The following is a 19,220-nucleotide window of genomic DNA, read 5'->3' as shown; positions in this document are numbered from 1 at the left end:
ACTAATTATAAAAGAAATAAACTCTTATAATAGCACCATTTGAACTGATGCCTTATAAATTCTTAATGTAAAGCTAACATGTAAAGTTTAAATCAAATATATAGATCCAATAAAACAAAACCTTTTTAATCTTGTTTTACCTTCAAAAGGACTCTGATTATTGTAATTAAATAATGCATGATATGATAAAGATTTAGAGTGTGTGATTATTTCATTGGCAATTGAATATTGGTGCTTTTTATTTATGCAAGCAATGTATCACAGACCATATGCATCAAGCATTAAAATATTGATACAATTACACCTAGCCTGCCGAACCAATAAAAAAAAAATGTGTGACATGACTCTGCTGATGATACGAGGACAGTTTGAAATCCTTTTTAAATTTTAATACTCTGATGTGCTGGGTTATGCTAATTCTGCTAAGAAATAATTCCTCCAAGATTCACTGTTGTGCTTTTTATTCCTGCGAGTGAGCAAATCCAGCTTTGCTCAGCATGGCTAACAAGTAGAGTTTGCTTCTGTACACATTTGACCATACTTTTTTTGAGAAAGATAAAAAGAATAAGGTTTGGGGTTAGTTTGTTTTTAAGGGTACTCATTCATATTATAATGACATTTCTCTAATTTTCTCATTGACTAAGTTTCACAGTTCCTCTTAAAACATCCAGATGCTTTTTATTCTTAAGTCCTTTCTCCACTGAGCAAAGGGTTAGGGAAGTTTTCCTTGTAGCTGTTTTATTATTAAAGCCTTGGCAAGTGGTTCCATGGGGCTCTGAGCCTGTCCCAGAAGTCCTCCATGGAAGAAATAGATGACAGAATTTTTCTGCCATACGCACACCTGGGGTTCATTGTTACATAGCTGACCCATTTTCTCACCTGTACAAATGGACCCAAAATGCCTTTGTTGTTCTGTGTACACAGGAGTAACTTAATACATAATTGTTGAGTTTAAAACACAGCAACAGAAACAGACTTTCTGTTAATTTGGCTGCTGAAATGTTTGTATGATTCTGGGGACCTTCCTCTTTGCTTTTAAAATATTTTTAGACCCCTGCCCTGGCTAGAGGGGAAGAGGTTTTCTGTTATCCCACTTGGCAGCAGGGTAAATATGGAAGAATGCAGAGATTCATAATACAAGAGCCGTGCAAAGAACCAAAAAAAAAACCAAAAATCACTTAATTCAACTTGTGTATCTCACAGTGGAGGCATCTGAAGCTGGAGAGTGGTAAAGGGGTTTCACAGCCTTTTTTTTTCTCTTGACCCATCCCAGATCAGAGTAGGCTCTGATGGGATTCCATCATACCATTGTTGACCAGACCTTCTCCTCAGTGATGCTTCTCTGGGAGACACAATAAACAAACGTCCTGGTCCCTAAGCAAAAGCTGTCAGATATCTTTGCTTTCCAAAGAGGTGCCAGGTAGAATATGGAGCTCTGAAAGAAATGGGAATGGTTGAGCCTGTAAACAGAATGTATACATTGTAGCAGTTCAATTGCATTTTAAGACCCCAGAGTTGTACTCTAGAGCCAATAACCATCTTCACCTTTCCTTCCAGTGGCTGTGGTTCCCCTTTTAGCAATGTCAAGTGTATTTCCTCCCTCTTTTCCTATATGAATAAGTAGCAATGGCTGGTGATGATACAGCACAGTAGATCATCATGAATGTCTATAGGATGTCATATTTATGCTCTTCTGTTTAGCTTAAATCTTACTCAGGTTCTAATAGCAAACAGTCCAGTTACAATGGGCTGGCAGTGCAAAGCATCTGCTCAATTCAGATAAATAAGACCAATGTGTTCAAAGGGCAAAGTTTCAGTACAAGTGGCCTGCCATTTCATTTGGAGATGCAATTCTCATGCAGCATAAATCACAAAGGGGAAAGGGATCATTTTGCTAATTGATTAATTATCTTGTAAATGAATTACAAACGTGTGGCGTGCTAGCTAGGTGTGTGCAGAAGACCTCAGCTGCTTTCTTTTCTCCTTTGAGTTTATAAGTACAAGTGATGGTGAGGTTCTGGACTCACAGGACTGGCTGGTGTCTCTTACACCAGGCTGGAGGCTGCACGCCGTGATGTGCTTGCCATGTTTTAGTACTTGAAACCCATCCGTTGTTGGATGCAGGCACATGTATGTGCATAAGCATAGAGAAGGAAAAGAAAATCAGATTTCAAGTCAAAGCGATCCAGTAAGTTAACCGTTCACTTGGGGGAGGGTGGACTGTTCTTTTTTGCCTTTATTTTTACATTCTCTAAATGGCAGAGTTGTTCTGAATAACAATCTTTTGTGGACTAAAAGCGCCCAGGATTAAAGATCAGCCAGAAGAGCGTTCGTAAAGTGCGAAAGCTGGTGGGTTGCAGAGCCTTGGTAACCACAGATGAGCCGGTAATTAACATCCTTGCTTCCCAGGCAAAGAGGCAATTGGTCTTCCAAAGGCGTAGCCTACTGCTCTGTTTCTCTCCCTCTATGAAAGTAGCTGATTTAGCCAGAAAGGTGACAGTTAAGGCTCTTTGCTGGCAGAATTTTTGCATCTTCCTGGGGCCTCGTTCCCTGACTTTACCACAGAGGCTGTCCATCAGGGTTGTTATGTATGCAGGCTGAGTGAGCCCGCAGGGGATCCTAGTTATTTACACTCTTTTTCAAGCTTCGAAGCTGTTATAATCATTCGCTGTCAACTTTGTGCTGACACTGAATTTTACTTTGTGTTTTTTATGCTCGGTTTGGGTCTAAAGTACTGGCATCCATACCCTACACTGTAATTCCATGGGTGACTGAGCTGGCCAGCCATATCCTGTCTTACTAACAGAGCCCTGGAATCCTGCTACATATGGAAATTTCAGAATTCGTTGATTGTGGACAATAGCGTCCTCCATCTTTGTCCTTTTGTCCTGGTGGTGGCCCTCAAGAATAAGCCATGCACCCTGTTTCATCTCAATGCATTTTCATCTTTAAGAACAGGTAAGTATCAGTTTCATTTACCCTGAGTTGTAAAGTTGGAAAAGGCGAACTTTCCCTCTGCCAAGCCCAGTGTGATTTTCAGACGTTATTCTTTCCTCCAGACCCCTATTAACAGGACAAGATTTACGATCTCCCCTTGCGGTTGCCCGCTCCCTATTCCTTTCTGCCTTGATGAATCAAAATACACGCTGGAAGTGCATTCATGATTCAGATCAAAATAGAAGTGTTGTCTTGAGTGGTATGAATGACAAGGAACAGATTATAAAGACCCTGGGTAAGGCCACCAGTGCGATGTGAGTGATGAAGCTTTTAGACTTTATCAACGGACATTTGCACCCTCAGACTTCCATGCCCTACGTCCTAGTCATGCGGGGAATAAATACCTTCCTTTTGCTTGTGAACAACATTCCTTGCATTAAGCCCAGGGCCTGAAACCTTTAATGACAGGGCAGGGAATGATTTCTCCATGTTTAAAATGTACTATGTTTCCATGTACTGTTCCCATCTCCAATATGAAAATTTCATGTATGTCGGGGCCCAAAGGGAGCGATCCACAACATGATATGACCCTATTCTTAACTGGACTTGAAATAAAGCTGGTCAAGGAGCTTGTGTGCTCGGCCAGTGTAATAAAGTAGACAAATAATTACCGAGCAAATCAAACACACTTACACCTCAGATGATTTTGAAATATTATCTATAATCGGGCACTTCTGTGCTAGGAGGAAAGGTTAATAAAGTAATTTAAAAAAGATTGTGTGGAGTATTATAGAATCAGAAGAGGACTGGCGATCATAATTGTTAATCTCCTAAAACATCAGTTCTGCATTGCACAGAGCAGAAATTTTAGTACCTATTCTTATTGTGTATTCCACTTATTACTATATTAGCTTGCTTAATTATCCTTTATAAAAACCTTACATTAGATTTTTTTTTGGTGTTAAAAAAAGCTATTATTATTCCAGAGGACGAGCAATGTGTATGTCAGTCTTGATGTGTAGGTGTGTGGAGAAGACTAATATCTTTGAAAAGTAATTGTCTTCATATGTGTTACATAGGAGAACAATATTGGAGTAGGCATTAGATGTTTATATATTAGCAACCCTTTCCTTCCTGCTGTCATTTGCAACGGATAATAGGGGAATGGCACAACTTTTGCAGTTGGAATTGTTAGAATAGAGAAGGGTAATTCTAGGCTACCTGGTGCTAGTTTAACACTTTTGAGATAAAGCTAAGGTGTATGGTTGGTGCGGTATGTTGGTAGGAAGATCTGCTTACATTAAAAAAAACCTGTTTTTATTAAAAGTCTTGTTAAAAGTAAGTTTCAGTTAATTTTTTTTTTTCTCTACTGAAGAACTGATTTGGTATAGAAGGAAAAAAAAGGAAGGAGGGTACTACCAGAAGACACCAGTTCCATCTCACTACTGTTGTACCCCAGGGCAGATTGGTTTACATCTGTAAAATAGGAATAACAGAAGGATCCACCTCATAGGACTTTTAAAGGGTACAGGAAACAACTATGTAAACTTCAGAAGCACCTGCTAAAAATGTTATTATAATTCTTTGTTTCACCAAATTTTCCCATCATATTTGTTTTATAATATTTTTTTATTCATGAGTATTAAAATATGTAATATTTAATTACGCAACTGTTTATTGCTTTGAATTAAGCCCATACTGGCTAGGAACATATTTTTAATGTTCTTCTATGCAAATAATTTGTACTTTAAATTGTGCCCCTTGCTTGGCCCTGCTGCCTCTTCTGGGTAACCTCATATTTTCTCCTTTCACTTCCCAACACCTCAAACGGGTGATGTACCAGTCATATGCTTTCCCATTAGTTTTTTGGGGTTTTGTTTGTTTGTTTGTTTGTTTTTTTCTGTGGTACGCGGTCCTCTCACTGTTGTGGCCTCTCCCATTGCGGAGCACAGGCTCTGGACGCGCAGGCTCAGCGGCCATGGCTCACGGGCCCAGCCGCTCCGCGGCATGTGGGATCTTCCCGGACTGGGGCACGAACCCGTGTCCCCTGCATCGGCAGGCGGACTCTCAACCACTGCGCCACCAGGGAAGCCCTTTCCCATTAGTTTATTCTTAACTTCCTCATACTCATGTTTCTGTGCCCGCCACTCTACTGAAATCGACCTTGTATTAGTCCTCAGTGGCCAGTTGTACCTTCTGCAAACCATGCCTTTGACTTGTCTGCGGCACTTGGCCAGCTCACGAGAGCTTTAGGCCAACCTTTGACCTCTGTGACACCATGCTCCTTGAGAGCCACCCACTCCTGCTTTGTGCTCCACTTCTTCCTGCCTGGACTGCATGCTCCATGGTCTCAGCCAGAGCCCTCAGCTCTTCTCTCTTCACATTCCCTCCTTTAGAGGCTTTGTCCATTCAAAGATGGGCTGGCTACTGCTGACTCTGCCCATCTCCCTGTTAAGCCTCGAATCCTAGCCCTTTAGAAGAACATAAAGGAACACGTTTCTGGCTGCAGCTGTGCAGAGCTCTGCAACCAGCAGGAGTTACTGTAGCTGTCAGAGTGACCAGATTTGGAGTCTGGTGACTTAGGGTTACTATTTTAGAGTCAGGTGAATTAGGGTCTTCATTCTTGCAGATTGAAGCAACTGTAAAGTTGTTCATTTTATGTGATTTTGGTGTAGAATCAAGTAGACTTCATGAAATGTGGGAGCCTTGTGATGAAATCACCTATTAAACATTGTTCCTCATAAGGTTGGGGGTTCAGAAAGAGCCTTCCACTGCCATCTACCACTTGCCAGCATGGTTTGAGGACTTTGGAGGTGGAGACAGAAGGGGATACCCTGACGGCACTGAAGACTTTTAGAATGACTGAGCTGACATGTCTATTAGTCTCTTTGTAGATTAGGATTTTCCTTTTTATTTTCCAGCAGCAAACACAGCTCTTAGAACTCTTGGTAGTAACATTGGCAAGACTCCAACGAGCCAGCCTTTTTGGAAGACTTTGACCCAGGCCAATAGGTCTATGCTTTCAATTAAAAGAATTTAAAAGTGAAATAAATGAAGGAAAAAATCACAATGTACTATGACCCTCAGGGGGGGTCACACCCACAATACTTTGTGGCAAGTTTCCATCTGTCCCCTGAGAGAATAGAATCTTGCCTAGTGCTGTCTTTCATCACTAAAACAAGTTCAGGTCAGGATCACAGAGGTCTAATATGTGTCATGGAGAACATGGCTTTTCTCTGAACTTGGCACGTGAAATGGGTTGACTCCTACCTTCTTCTGGGATCGATACCAAATCCCTATGGAGGGCTGAAGGGCTTTCTCAAGGAAAAACTTAAGTACCCATCCAGGGTAGGATTACGGGGTGGCAGGTGTAGGGGGAGGATGGAGGAATTATGGTTTGGGAAGGAAAATCAAGGAAACAAGATCTCTCTTCTCATTTTTGAAACTCAACTACCATCACTTTACATGCCCTGCTGCTGTAATCTGTGCTTCTGGGTCTAATGCTGCTATTCTGTCTGGCTGCAATATTAAGATGTGAAGGTTCTGATGGGATTTGCTAGATGATAAACTAGTTGGTCAAAACAGAAAGCTAATAGACATCATTTTTTTTCTAGTAGTATTTTCCTTTGACCATGTTTCCAAATAAAAACTCTCAAATGCAGTGTAGTTCTGTCTGCATGAGTGATTTCTAGAGTATAGTAGCGAGGTAGCACATGATTTCAAATATGTAAATATTAGCCATGTGTAACGCTGGCCAATGATTTACTGGTGGAATTGAATTTGTTAATACCGGCTCTGCTTTGTTGATTCTTCCTCCGTGTCTCCTACCTCCCTCCATTCCTTCCTTCCTTCTTTCCTTCTTTCCTTCTTTCTACTTTCCTTTCTTCTATCTTTCTTTCTATCCTTCTGTCCTTCCTTCCTTTATTGGATATGATATGGATCACTTTTCTTTATTATCATTGACCTAAAATGATTTGTTGCATTTCCTTTCTTATAATACTGACGTTTGCTATCACATCATTCCGTTTTTCTTATCTTTATATTTCTACACAAGGTTAGAGTTTTCCTGCAATCTCGGGAGATGTAAAGATACAGACATTTAAAAAAAAACTGAATAACCGTTGTATGTCTCTATATAAGTTAAGATCAGAGCACAGTATCATATGGCTTTTCTTTTTAAACAGGGCAACAGAATTTCGTACTAAGAGTACCTGGGATTCAATACACAGACAGGTTAGAAAAGTAATGTAGTCATAGTAATTACTTTCATCTGGCAAAATATTTCAGTCAGCAATGACTAGCAATAAAATAAAATGATCACCTTTAGTGTATCTATTACAAAAACAATTGCCTAAAATAAGAATGGTTTACAATACCTTGTGGAATATAAAGCATCTGAACAGGAGACTTTCTGTCTCTGTCTCTCTGTGACACACACAGGCACACACACTCACATACATACACACACACATTGCTCACAATCCACAGAATATGTTAACAGCAACTTACCTGAAATGTAGAGCTATTTTTATTTTATTTTATTTTTTTATTTTTATTTTTTTTTGCGTTACGCGGGCCTCTCACTGCTGTGGCCTCTCCCGCTGCCGAGCACAGGCTCCGGGCGCGCAGGCTCAGTGGCCATGGCTCACGGGCCCAGACGCTCCGCGGCATGTGGGATCTTCCCGGACCGGGGCACGAACCCGCATCCCCTGCCTCGGCAGGCGGACTCTCAACCACTGCGCCACCAGGGAAGCCCCAGAGCTATTTTTAAAAGAAAAAATACTCCAATTAAGGATTTATAAATAATATACTATTGTAACTACGGTCCTCTTTTTAATGAGTTTTCTTTTAGCTTTTAAGGTTTATAGAAATCACTTACTGCTCCTTAAAAGATTCGTGTTCTTTTTTTCCCCTTCTTTTTATAAATATAGTGAATCTGCAGGATCATTAATCCAGTCATAATATCATCTGATAGTAGCTAATCCCTTCTTCGGCACAGCTTTTCTTGGGCCTTTGGAATACAGAAATGTGCTTTTACTGTTGGGTGTTTTATTTAGCATCAATCTAGTCTCAATGATTAATTGTCTTTTGTAAAAGACCACCAAGCAAAACAAACGCTGTCTTCAGAGTTCCTTTCTTGGGAGTCCTGTGACATTCCCTATCCCGTTACTTTGTATGCTAAGGTCATGGATCAAGGGCAGCTCTGTGCCTGTGGTTTGGACTTGGCTATCAGCTCTGACAGGATGATGCAGCCCGTACTGAGATCCTAATCGGTCAGAAGAAGTTTATTAAGTTTGAGCCCTTAAGCTGTCTCAGCCAAATCAGGGATACCAAAGTTACATTTGTTTTTGTGGTGACCATTCATTTTGGTCAAATGAAGAAATTGCTTGTATGGCTTTTGTGGCTTCAGGGACAAAAATCTATGAATGTCACATATCTTTTAGCCTCTGCTTTCTTGAAGACATTACTGAGAAGACGCTTATGAAAAAAAAATCATTTTTATTGCAGCTGTTTATAAGTCACCTTGATCATAAAAGAAAAGAGGCAAAAGAGAGGTAATCAAAAGCTGTTCTTTTCTCTTGGTGAATGATCAAGTTGGGACGGCCTATGCTCTGAGGTACTGGGGACAAAGGGCATGTTACAGAGGGAGGGGGTTGTCCTTGGCACTGACTTGGTGAACAGCAGGGAGTGGGCTCAAGACTTTCTTCTCTGAAACTCTTCATGCTTTTTCAAAACCAGGGTCTGGCCAAATCAGAAAAGATGTGAGTCTTCCCTCTAAGAGTCTTTTTTCACTGATGAAAGATCTTTGGTTTAAAAACAATGCTGCCTGGGGATAGTGTCCTGACCCATAGCAGCCAAAAAGGTAGAATTAATTCTTTTCCCCATTTTCTTCTTTGAAATTGTTGAATTTTTAATTAGCCAGGGAAAGGGTTTGCTTGTTAGACAAATGTTAATCTGAACTCAGTTTCTAGTAAAACAAATAGAAAAAAAGTAGGGGGGGGGCACTGGATATATGCAGTGTCTCAGTGTAGGACAGTAGAACCTTCATGTGCCTGGCAGAGAAGAACTTAGGAGTAACATTTCACAGATGAAAAAACTGAGGCCTGAGCAAGCCAATGTTTTGTCCAGGCAACTGACAGTAGAGAAACTGCTAGAATCTATTTTAATTCTCATAAAAATGCTCTTTTTACCACCAACATCCAGCAAAAGCTTTGTCACCTCCTGTAAGAACAAAATTTTTCTTCATATTCATCATTCCAATAATAAGAGGATACATACAATAATAGTTACTTTTGTGGCTCTAAAGTCAGACTAACTTGGATTGGAGCACAGCCTGGACACCTGTAGAAGTTCTTCAACTTCTCTGATCCTCAGTTTGCTAACTTGTAAAGTGGTCAAGGTAATTTTTCGTACCTCAGAAGTCCCTTGTAAAAATGCATACAAAGTACTTTGCACCAGACACAGCACATTATAATTGCCCTGTACATGATGATTATCTAACTTTGCAGCTTACTGCCAACCTCCCCAAACTCAGGGGGAAGAAAATTCTAAAGTTCCACTAAGGAAAAGAAAGCATGTATGCGTATGATATGGAATATAATAGATTTTCTAAGATTGCATTGTGAGAAATGAAAAAGTATAAAAATTACATTATTTCAAATTGGCAGACTATTATGTTGCAGTACTGCAAGCAGACAGATGTAAAAATAAAGTATAGATGTATCTTTTTTAGTCAAATCTGATATATGGAAATCTAGGTTTAGAGAAAGATTGGTTATAGGGTCATCATTTGCTTCCCAAGGCAATTTGGCATAAGGTTCCTTTAAAAGGGAACTTCCCTAGTATCTTTAATGTGGTATTTCATTTACTGAAAAAGAAAAAATCACACAACTTTGCAAGAACTCATTTCATGTGTAAATAGAAGCACATCTGCTGAATGTATAGAGGAAAAATTGAAGTAGAGAGAAGGAGAACATTGAAAGTTAGGAATATGTCAGATAATAAAACGTAGGAAAAATAAAGTAGTGAGGAAACTTGATGCACTGGAACTTCACATTTTGTAATCATGAATTTTTAATAATACACATTTATAAAACTTCTGTTCTCTTTGTGTGTGTGTGAGAGAGACAGAGACAGAGACAGAGATAGAAACAGAGGCAGAGATAGAAACAGAGGCAGAGAATGTGAGCCTGCTATCACCTCTTTATTTGGCTTTGTGTTTTGCTATAACCTGACTCCTCCCACATTCCCCAGATATTGGCACATGCATCTAACATGCCCCCTAATGCACTCCCATGCTTTCAAGCCTTATTAATTTCATACATGTCATTCTGTCTGCCTAAAAGTTCATCCTCAACACTCTGACAACCTCTGTGGCTAACATCTGTATCTCTCTCAGGCTAGGCTTCCCCTCCTCTGGGAAATTTTCCTGGGTGGCATTCCATCTCCAGAACACTCAGGGAACCCTTCTTTGCTGGAAATGAGCCTACCTTCTTCCTGACTCAAATGCTTTGGTTGTGGGGTATAACAGAGCACAGGCTTTGGAATCCAGTGGCCTGACTTTGAATTCTGGCTCCATGTCTGACTTGAGGTCTGAGCTGGGACATGTTAATTGATCTCTCTGGGCTTTGGTCATGTTCATCAATACCTGGGATAATCAAAGCTACCTCATATCATTTCTGAGGGAATTTGATGAAATACGTAAAGCCCTTAGCATAGTGTCTAGAAGAAAAGTTGGGACACAACAAATGCTTATCCCCTTCTTTCTGAGTTACACTGCATTGTAACTGCTGACTTACTCCTTTATTTCCCCATTAAACTACAAGCTTCTTAAAGGGACGTATTGGATCTTACCAGCTCATATTGCCGGGACCCGTTTGGATTCATACATTCCACCAAATGCATATTTGTGGAATCTAATTGAGACAAACATCAGAGCATATATTTTCATGGAATATGGCAAGTCCTAGAGCAAAGCTCTTTACAAGGAGAAGAGAAAGAACAAAGGGGTGAAATGAAGTCCGAAGGGCACGTTACTAGAGAACTCTCCAGGTTGCCCCCAATTAATTAGCAAGCATTCTTTGGGAACATTTCTTTAACCAGTTTTGAGTCACCCTAATTACACTGGCGTTTTTTTCAGTCTACTATGCTCTACAGTAATGTGTTAAATGTCTTTATGAAACAGAATCATTTCCCCGAACTATTTGGCTAATCATTCTATAAAACAGAAAAGAAGCCCAGAAAAATGATGGAAAGGAAGAAAGGAAGTGAGATTCATAGGGAAAGAAGAAGGAAGGGAGGAAGAGATTAATATGATCTGGAATGAGCCTGTGCTAGTTTAAGGTTATCACTACAACCTATGCATGTGATAATCTGTTCTAGAATTTTGCTAGAGTCACATTCTGTGAATTTTGCTATCCATATTCTGGATATTTTTCTGGTTTTGCAAACTAAAAGTTATTTTTTTCTTTTGTAGATCACACTAATCCATGGTCATCCATGTTTAGACCATAATTCTAATAAACCATTGGTAGGATTTCAGCAATTGCATCTGGAGCTTTCTTTAGATTCTTTCAGTAACCTGAGAGACAGTTTGTCTGACCTGGAGCCTTGAACTCATTTGAAGCAGCTAGGTTATATTTTAGTTAGTCTTAACTTATCTTGGGCCCTGGTTCTGTCTTAACTCTGTTTGCTCTGCGCTCTCCAGCCTGAAGATCATTCTTTGTGATAGAGACCATAGAGTCAAAATAGGAGTTGAATGGTTCTGTTCTCTCTCTGACATCTGTTAACATTTTGCTGTGTGCCCCAATCAGTGTACCTATCCCTTTGTTCTTCTTTATAAACAGAGCTTAAAATAGCTTTCTGTTGTCCTTGGCAGTGTTTCAACCTATAGGCAAGCTTCAGCCCTCCTGACAACATTCTTAAAGCACTTTTTATATTGGTTCCCCATCATGTTTTCAGCCTTCCATTTGGGGCATATGTCCCTTTATATTCTTCATTCAATAGCTTTAAAAAGAGAAAAAGAATGTTCCTTTCATGTTATGTTGTTTTTTTAAATACCTTTGGAATAATCTGTGATTATTTTGTCAGAATTTTTTAAATAGGCTTATTTTCCCTTTAAAATTATTTAGCCATAGGATCATATCTATATTTTCTCTAGTTTGATGCCTGCTTTCCTAAATTCTAGGATATAAAATATCTATGACCAGAATTATTTTTCTGTGACTTTAAGATGACACATTACTTCCTTTCAACTTTCTCATCAGTTTTAGCTCACTGACCAAACCTTCCTCGGTGGTCAAAATAAATTCAAAATAAATTATTTGCAAATTGATCTCTCATCTTCTCAGGGATGCGGCTGGCAGCAGGCAAGCCAAGAACTTATCAGAAGATCTTCATTTGGAAGAGTCTTCTGGCAACTCTTTGAGAGGAAATCCCCATTACTCTGTGTTAGTTTTGTGGTCTGTGTTCATGGGATGGGTAGTCATTCCTTGCCACTTTGAGTTCCCTCTTCTTTTAACCTCACTGAAATGTATTCTATCAGAGGTCTTCATCAGGGCCATTCATGCCCATTCCTTCTTGGTATAAAGTACTAAAACCACATCCGTGTTACAAACTCTTTCAAAATGTCGCTGACAGAACAGTGCTGGTCTGTGAGCTGTGTGTTATTGGTTTGCAAAAAGGTGAGTACAGAAATGGAAAGTAAGCGCGCCAAAACTTTTAAAGCAGTTTGACAAAAATAATTTTATGAATGTTGACTCTAATAATAAAAATTGAGGCTTGAATTTTGTATGTTTAAAATTTTTTTTTATTTTTCTAGTAACTTCTTTTTATCTCATTGTAAATCACAAGTGTTGGTCTAGAGCTGATTGGAAAGAAGGGAGCTGGGGAAGGAGCACAGATCACTTGGTGGGTACTATTAGGCAAGAACCCCACGTCTCACAAGACTTGATATAGGTCTAGGGTCATATTTAGCTTTTCGTATTAAAGTCACACATTAAATGTATTATTTTTAGTCTGTTAAACGTTATATATAGGCATATAGGACAAATACATGATGTCTACCCAGCTTTGCTCTTTTCTTCTGAAAAGTCCCGGCCAACTCATTTACAGTTTAATACTCTCCAAATCACATCTCTCAATACAGCCCAATACCAGGTTTTAAAGCTTCATTTAGTTTTTACCTTTCTGAATTCAAGTTTAAGCATGCTTGGCTTGGCTATGGTATTTTTGTCCACATGCATTTCTTCAATCTTCAAAGGACAGCTTCTCCCTGTGCAGAAGACTCTCTTTCTACCATTAGAAAGTGTAGAAAAAAAAAAATCCTCTTTCCTGCCACCTGGGTATTTCCTAAAGCCCCCTTGGATTCTCAACTAAAATGAGAGACAGATGTTTACCACCTGTATGCCCAGGCCCTTTAGCTTCTTCCTTCCATCTTTGTGGCCATGAGTAAGCAGTGACCAGATCTCCTAGAGGCAGCATTGATTATCACATATAATCACAGAAGAGAGTGGGATCTTTCCACACATTTTGCATTTAAATCCCAGGGGAAAAAATGCATCCCTTTTAGTCACATAAGGTCTAAACATAAACCCATGGACCACTTAGTAGAGAGCCAACCACTCCTTCCCTTCACCTCTGCCTCTTGGAGAAGCTGATCAAACTCTTCCAATGTGACTGTCCTGAGAATTCTCCTTATTTTGTGTGGAATGGGAGGGAGGTTGTTACCGCCTTTACAGGAAGTCTGCATTCATCGTCCATGGAAGTAACTCCATATGTATTACATGATCCTGCCAGCCCCAAATTCCTTCATTTTACCCTCTTGGCACCAGATTCTAATTGCCTCTGGCTCCTCAGAAATATTTTTCCTTCTACCTTTCTCGTTGGGTTCTATTTTATTTAAATGTCACTTCTAGGACCTTTATTGGCTCTGATAAGCTGGGAGCATAGAATGGCACTCATCAAGTGCTTTACTTTCTGCTCAAGACAGAAGTCCATCCTGCATTTATAGAATGCGTATTCCTGAGAACCTCAGGCAGGAGAACAAACATAGTAAAAATATTCAGCAGGATTCTCTGTGGCCCTAATGCCCAGGCATCAGCGCTCACTGCTGCCTGTCACAGCTCCCTTGGTAAACTGCCTACTTGCTCTTCATGGTCACATTAGGCTTCTACTACAGGATTATGCATGGTGGTGGTGGGGTGGACAGGAGTGCCTAGTAACACTGCCGTTAACCAGTGTTGTGCATGGGTTGGATACCCGTATTGTAGTGAGCGCTCAGTTACTGAGCTTCTTTGTTCAAACCTGAAGCGGAAGAGCCCACCTGGAAATGTGGGTTCTTCGCTGCCTCTTACTTGTCTTTGCTCCTCATTCCTCCCAACATCTAGTTAAAAGCATTTGGAATGTGATTAGAGGGCTGGGAGGTTAGATGGGAGGCCGTTGATTTTGGAATCAGGAAAACTTTGTGGATTTGCACAGCCTTGGTTCAGGAGCTACAGAGTTTGGGGCAGTGTGAGGCCATAGGTATCTGGGGGTGGGCCTGGGTCTAGGGTCCTTTGTCTGTACAGGTGGGAGAACTCAAGCTCTGAACAGGAAAATGGGAAACCATGCTCCTCTCCACATCTTCCTTTCGCTGGTCCCTTATACGCTCATCCAGTTATTTCAGACTTTTCTGTTTCTTGGAACCATCAGACAGAGACAAAGCAGTTTGAATTTTAGCTCAGCTACATGATGACAAATTTGTTTTTTAGGCTTTGGAACCAAACTGTTATTTAAGTATTGTTTTAGTAGAGAAATTAATTACAAATTCTAAAGCAATTTACCAATTAACTTTGGGAACTAAACACATTTGTCCCTTGGGGACTGAGCCCATGAGGTCCATTTAAGTAAATACAAAAGTGTATGCATGTACTAGAATGTTGTATTTCAAGCCATTTGTTAGAGCAGTCTTACAATGTAGTATATTATATTGTCAAGGAGAAACAAAAAACTTTACTTGATCAAAACAGTCTACAATATTCTAAAAGTTTTTTAAGAGCAAAATTTTATGTAGACCTTAAATCTTGGCGTAGACCTTAAATCTTGTCTTAGACCTCTATATTAAAGAATGAAGCTTTAAGAGAAGTGTGAATTTTAGATGTGTGCTCTCAAACAACCACTACATATTTCTGCTCCCCCTAAATTTTGTTTTAGCTTTAACATTTAGTTTAAAAAAATAATTGTAATAGAAAGCTAAAAATGCCATATCTGGCATATCAATGCACTTTCCAAAGTAGGGATAGGGCAAAAAACTAGTTCATAATGCAATAAAAATACTATTTGAAAATTTTTATTATCTCCTTTTAAAACGCCATAAATGTTTTATCTTTCATTTAATTTGTAAAATAAAATCCTCCATCTAATATATATATATTTATATAATATAGTATCATATCATATCATATCCTATAAATATATTTCCCAGCAGAATTAGTAAAGTCAAAGCAACAAAGCAAGGACAAGCTTGTTCCCATAGAATTATATTTCTGGAATAAAACAAATAAATAATTACACTTTATTATAACTAGTAAAACTTAACTAGATTATCTGAAGACTAATTATATTAACTTCTATGACCTAAAGTGCAGGGTTTTTTTCCCCACTCTGGTAATTAGAGGGATATTAATATCTGTTATATTTTAATACTTGAGAGTCAGAATTAGTAATGTCCCATCACTCTGCCCACAATTTAGCACAAGTCAAAATAATGGTAAAAGAGACCTTACAGTACACAGTTATCAAAATGTAGCTGGAAGCTCTCAGAGAATATTAGAAGAGCTGACGACAGGTGAAATAAAACAAGTCTCAGACTTCTGAGTTCAGGAGGATTCAGCAGAATTTCCCTTAGTGTCACTTGGGCGTTTAAAACTCAAACATATTACTTGAATGCTTCCTGCAATTAGAATAGCAACTACAGGTGGAACAGATTCAAAACTGCTCACCAAGTTGTTTGTACCTATTTCCCACTGGTCCCCTAAGGCCACAGAGACAAGGAATTGGCCTGAGTTTTCTCTTCAGAAAACTAATGCACATTAGCATTGGCACCTTATTAGGTGCCCCTGTGTCATTCCCTTAAAATCATAGACATGCCACCCAATTAAAACCACACTTTGTGGAAACCAAAGGAGCGTAGCCCAGGCGCTCCAAGAAAACTCTGGTATGATACAAGGAACTAAAGACACACTTGCACTGAACCACAAGACTCCTGCTTCGGCCCCTGCAAGTAAACACACCTTCTGCATGTACGCTCTGTAGTAGCCACCAGTGCTCTGCCAAGGAGAACTGCTATTTTAAATGGAGACTCTTTCTGTACCAGCAGGAAGAATTTATACCCAGTCAGTGAGGAAGTGGAGAGCAGCTCTTGTTGTCCATCACATTTTAGTGCAGGAAAGTGCTTTGCCCTAAAGGTGCCAGGGAAAGAGAATTGCCAAGTAAAGAAAATTTATTGAATGCATTTCCAAAAGGGAAGCGTAATCTGACATTTTTGCTTCTGGAATCTCAGAAAAATAACTTTGCTCAGTTCTTATATAAAGCATAAGGAAACCCAAAGGCAAGAATGCCCACTCTGTCTTATGATGCATTTATGTAATTTTTCTATTCAATCATGTTTTCATTCATAATTATTTTCTGTCTTCGTATCTAGTCAGATGTCTGCCGGCATCACACCTCCGGATACTGAAGTTATTAGATTTTCCCTCTCTTTGTTGCCTTCTCTCCCCACATTGTTGCGGGGTCCTAGGATTCTTCCCATAGCACTATCCTCTTTGGGGTAATGCCCCTCCTAGACTTTAGGACATAGAGAATGGAGTTAAAGGGTCAAACTTTCTTTTGAAAGCCAGCGGCAGCCCCACTTCTATTTCAGGTCTTAGGTGTGGCTTTGGATAGCAGATAAGATCCTTTGGACTTTTCACACCTTCCATCCCTCCTTACTGTAAGCCCCTCCCTCGTTTTATACTACAATTGATTGTACCACAGTTATCCTCAGTGAGTTAGTTTGTCCAGACTGTTCTGGGGAGTAATGTGAAGCTATGAACATCGTGTCTACTCAAGGACTTTAGAAAACTTAGGCTAGACTAAAAAATGAACAGATGAGTCCAAATAAAATAAGAGCACCCAATTTCCGATTTGATTCCCTCTTGCTTTTTCTGATGACGCTCAGCTGACTCTCTTTACAAAGCAACAGTAACTCCAGCACTGTTCCAACTAGGTTGATGACAAAGTGAAAAGTTCTACCTCTGAGCAGGTAAAATATGTGTGTTAGGGAAGGAGTGCTCAGCAGTCAGGACGACAACAATTAGCACATGCTACTCATTAACAAACAGAGATTAGAACGCAGCCGAAATGGCAAGCTGCCATCCGTGCGGTAGTTATGGGGCAGTTTAATTCCTAACGAATGTGAGTGCTGGATCAGTAACAATATTCGACGAAATGCTGCCTGCATTCTCTTATGGCTTTCATTACCAAATTGAAAATCTGTGTAGATTTCTGAAAATTACTTTTAAATGTAGCCAATCTCCTAGACTGCAAGGCTTGATTTGCTGGTGAGGGAGCCCTGCTGTGAGATTTTAATGAAAGATCATAGTGGCCCTCCAAGGCCGGCAAAGAGCTATGGGCCCTGGAAGACCCGAAATAATCTGTTTTACTTTTAATGGCAGCCATTTTATATTCATTAAGATCAAAATGCAGTTTTGCAGGCAAATTGCAAAGCTGTTCCACTCACAGCTTGAGAACCTGGAGGCCCTACAGCTTTTTATCTTGTTCATAAGCAAATACACAGTTAATATCGTTTAATATGCTTTGATGCCTGGTACCTTGTGGGTCCGTCGTACTGGAGGTTAGGGGACTGCACATTTCCTTGGTACAGTGAGACACCAGCTAAAGCTGTGGTCCTTTTATTTCGGTGATGGCAGAAGAAATGAGTCTCTCTCTCTCTCTTTTGATCCCCTCACCCCATTTTTTTAAACATATGAGCTCTGCTCAGATACATTGTAAAGCACTGTATAGTGTACATTCAGGGTCTCAGAGAAGGCGCAGTCTTTCACCGGGATCCATCTGTTGGTGGTTCATATTATTTAAATTTATACAGTCACATTATTTAAATGTAAACAGCCAAATAAGATAGGATCAAATCATTGGCATCTGGAAATGGTGCTCTCATCCTCTTTGATTGTGAGGTTGTCTGCATTAATAATGGAGTTCTAAAGACTGTGATTCCACCTGATATACTGTATGACCTTAACAGTTGTGATTTTATCAGGGTTTCAGCGTAGTAGCAAATGAAGGTATTTTGCAGCTCATTTCCAGCAAAGCTAGTTTGCATTATCCTCTGTCCAGAGCAGTTCTGTCTTTTTTGCGTGTTAGAAAATATTAACCCTCACCTCACCCCACCCCCACTGCCCCTTTCTGCTATGCAGCTGTACTTCCGGTCTAGAACCATGTTGTGCGTTAAATTCCATCAGAGTTCTTGTAGAAGGTAAATGGTACTGTGATTAATGCAAAGGAAGGAAGGGAGGAAGGGAGGGAGGGAGGGAGGGAAGGAGGAAGGGAAGGAGGGAGGGAGGGAGGGGAAGGGGAGAAGAAAGGCATTTAGTTCTGTGTGGTAAAATCTTGGCCTTTCCCCAGTATTGCATCTACCTCCTCCAATTCAGCAATTTCTATCTGATTTCTAAGACAAAAAATAAGGTTGATGCAAGTGGTTCTTATTACTCAACCATTACTTCATCTTAATTCTGCCTTAAGCAATAGGCCAGGGTTAGAAATTATTGTCCAGGAATACTATCCAACTGTTACAAAAGCAACATTTAGGGGGTAATTTTTGGTAGAAAAAGGGATCATCAGCTAGGTCTATTTCAAGTTGCCCGAAGATTTGGAGGCAAGGCCAAGACAGAACTTTTGTTTCTTTACCCCAATTATTTTGGCTTTTGGATCTACTCAGGATGTCAGGGTCTTAAACTTTGACATTCTAGCCATTGAAGCTTCAGTCATCTCAAGGAGCATTGAGGGGCCAGCTGGTTTAAGAATGGGCGTCAGCCCCTTTATGGACGTTAATGCAATATTGTGCTGTCTCCAAAAAATAATGTGCATTAAGACAGCTCCATGGAAAGGCCAGACTTTGTATCCTCAGGCCCGCCCAACCTTTGTACTTAACCCTGCTCCCACAGGCATATTATAATATTGTATGACATGTTTACAAGTCCTAACATCTTACTTTGTGCAATTGCATAGCTTCTTTGCAGGGCTCAAGA

Source organism: Delphinapterus leucas, chromosome 13, assembly GCF_059928025.1.
Source record: "Delphinapterus leucas isolate spDelLeu-1000000601 "Yukka" chromosome 13, BTC_Dleu_Yukka2, whole genome shotgun sequence".
In the NCBI taxonomy this organism is placed as follows: Eukaryota; Metazoa; Chordata; class Mammalia; order Artiodactyla; family Monodontidae; genus Delphinapterus; species Delphinapterus leucas.
Note: the sequence above shows the minus strand (reverse complement) of the source record.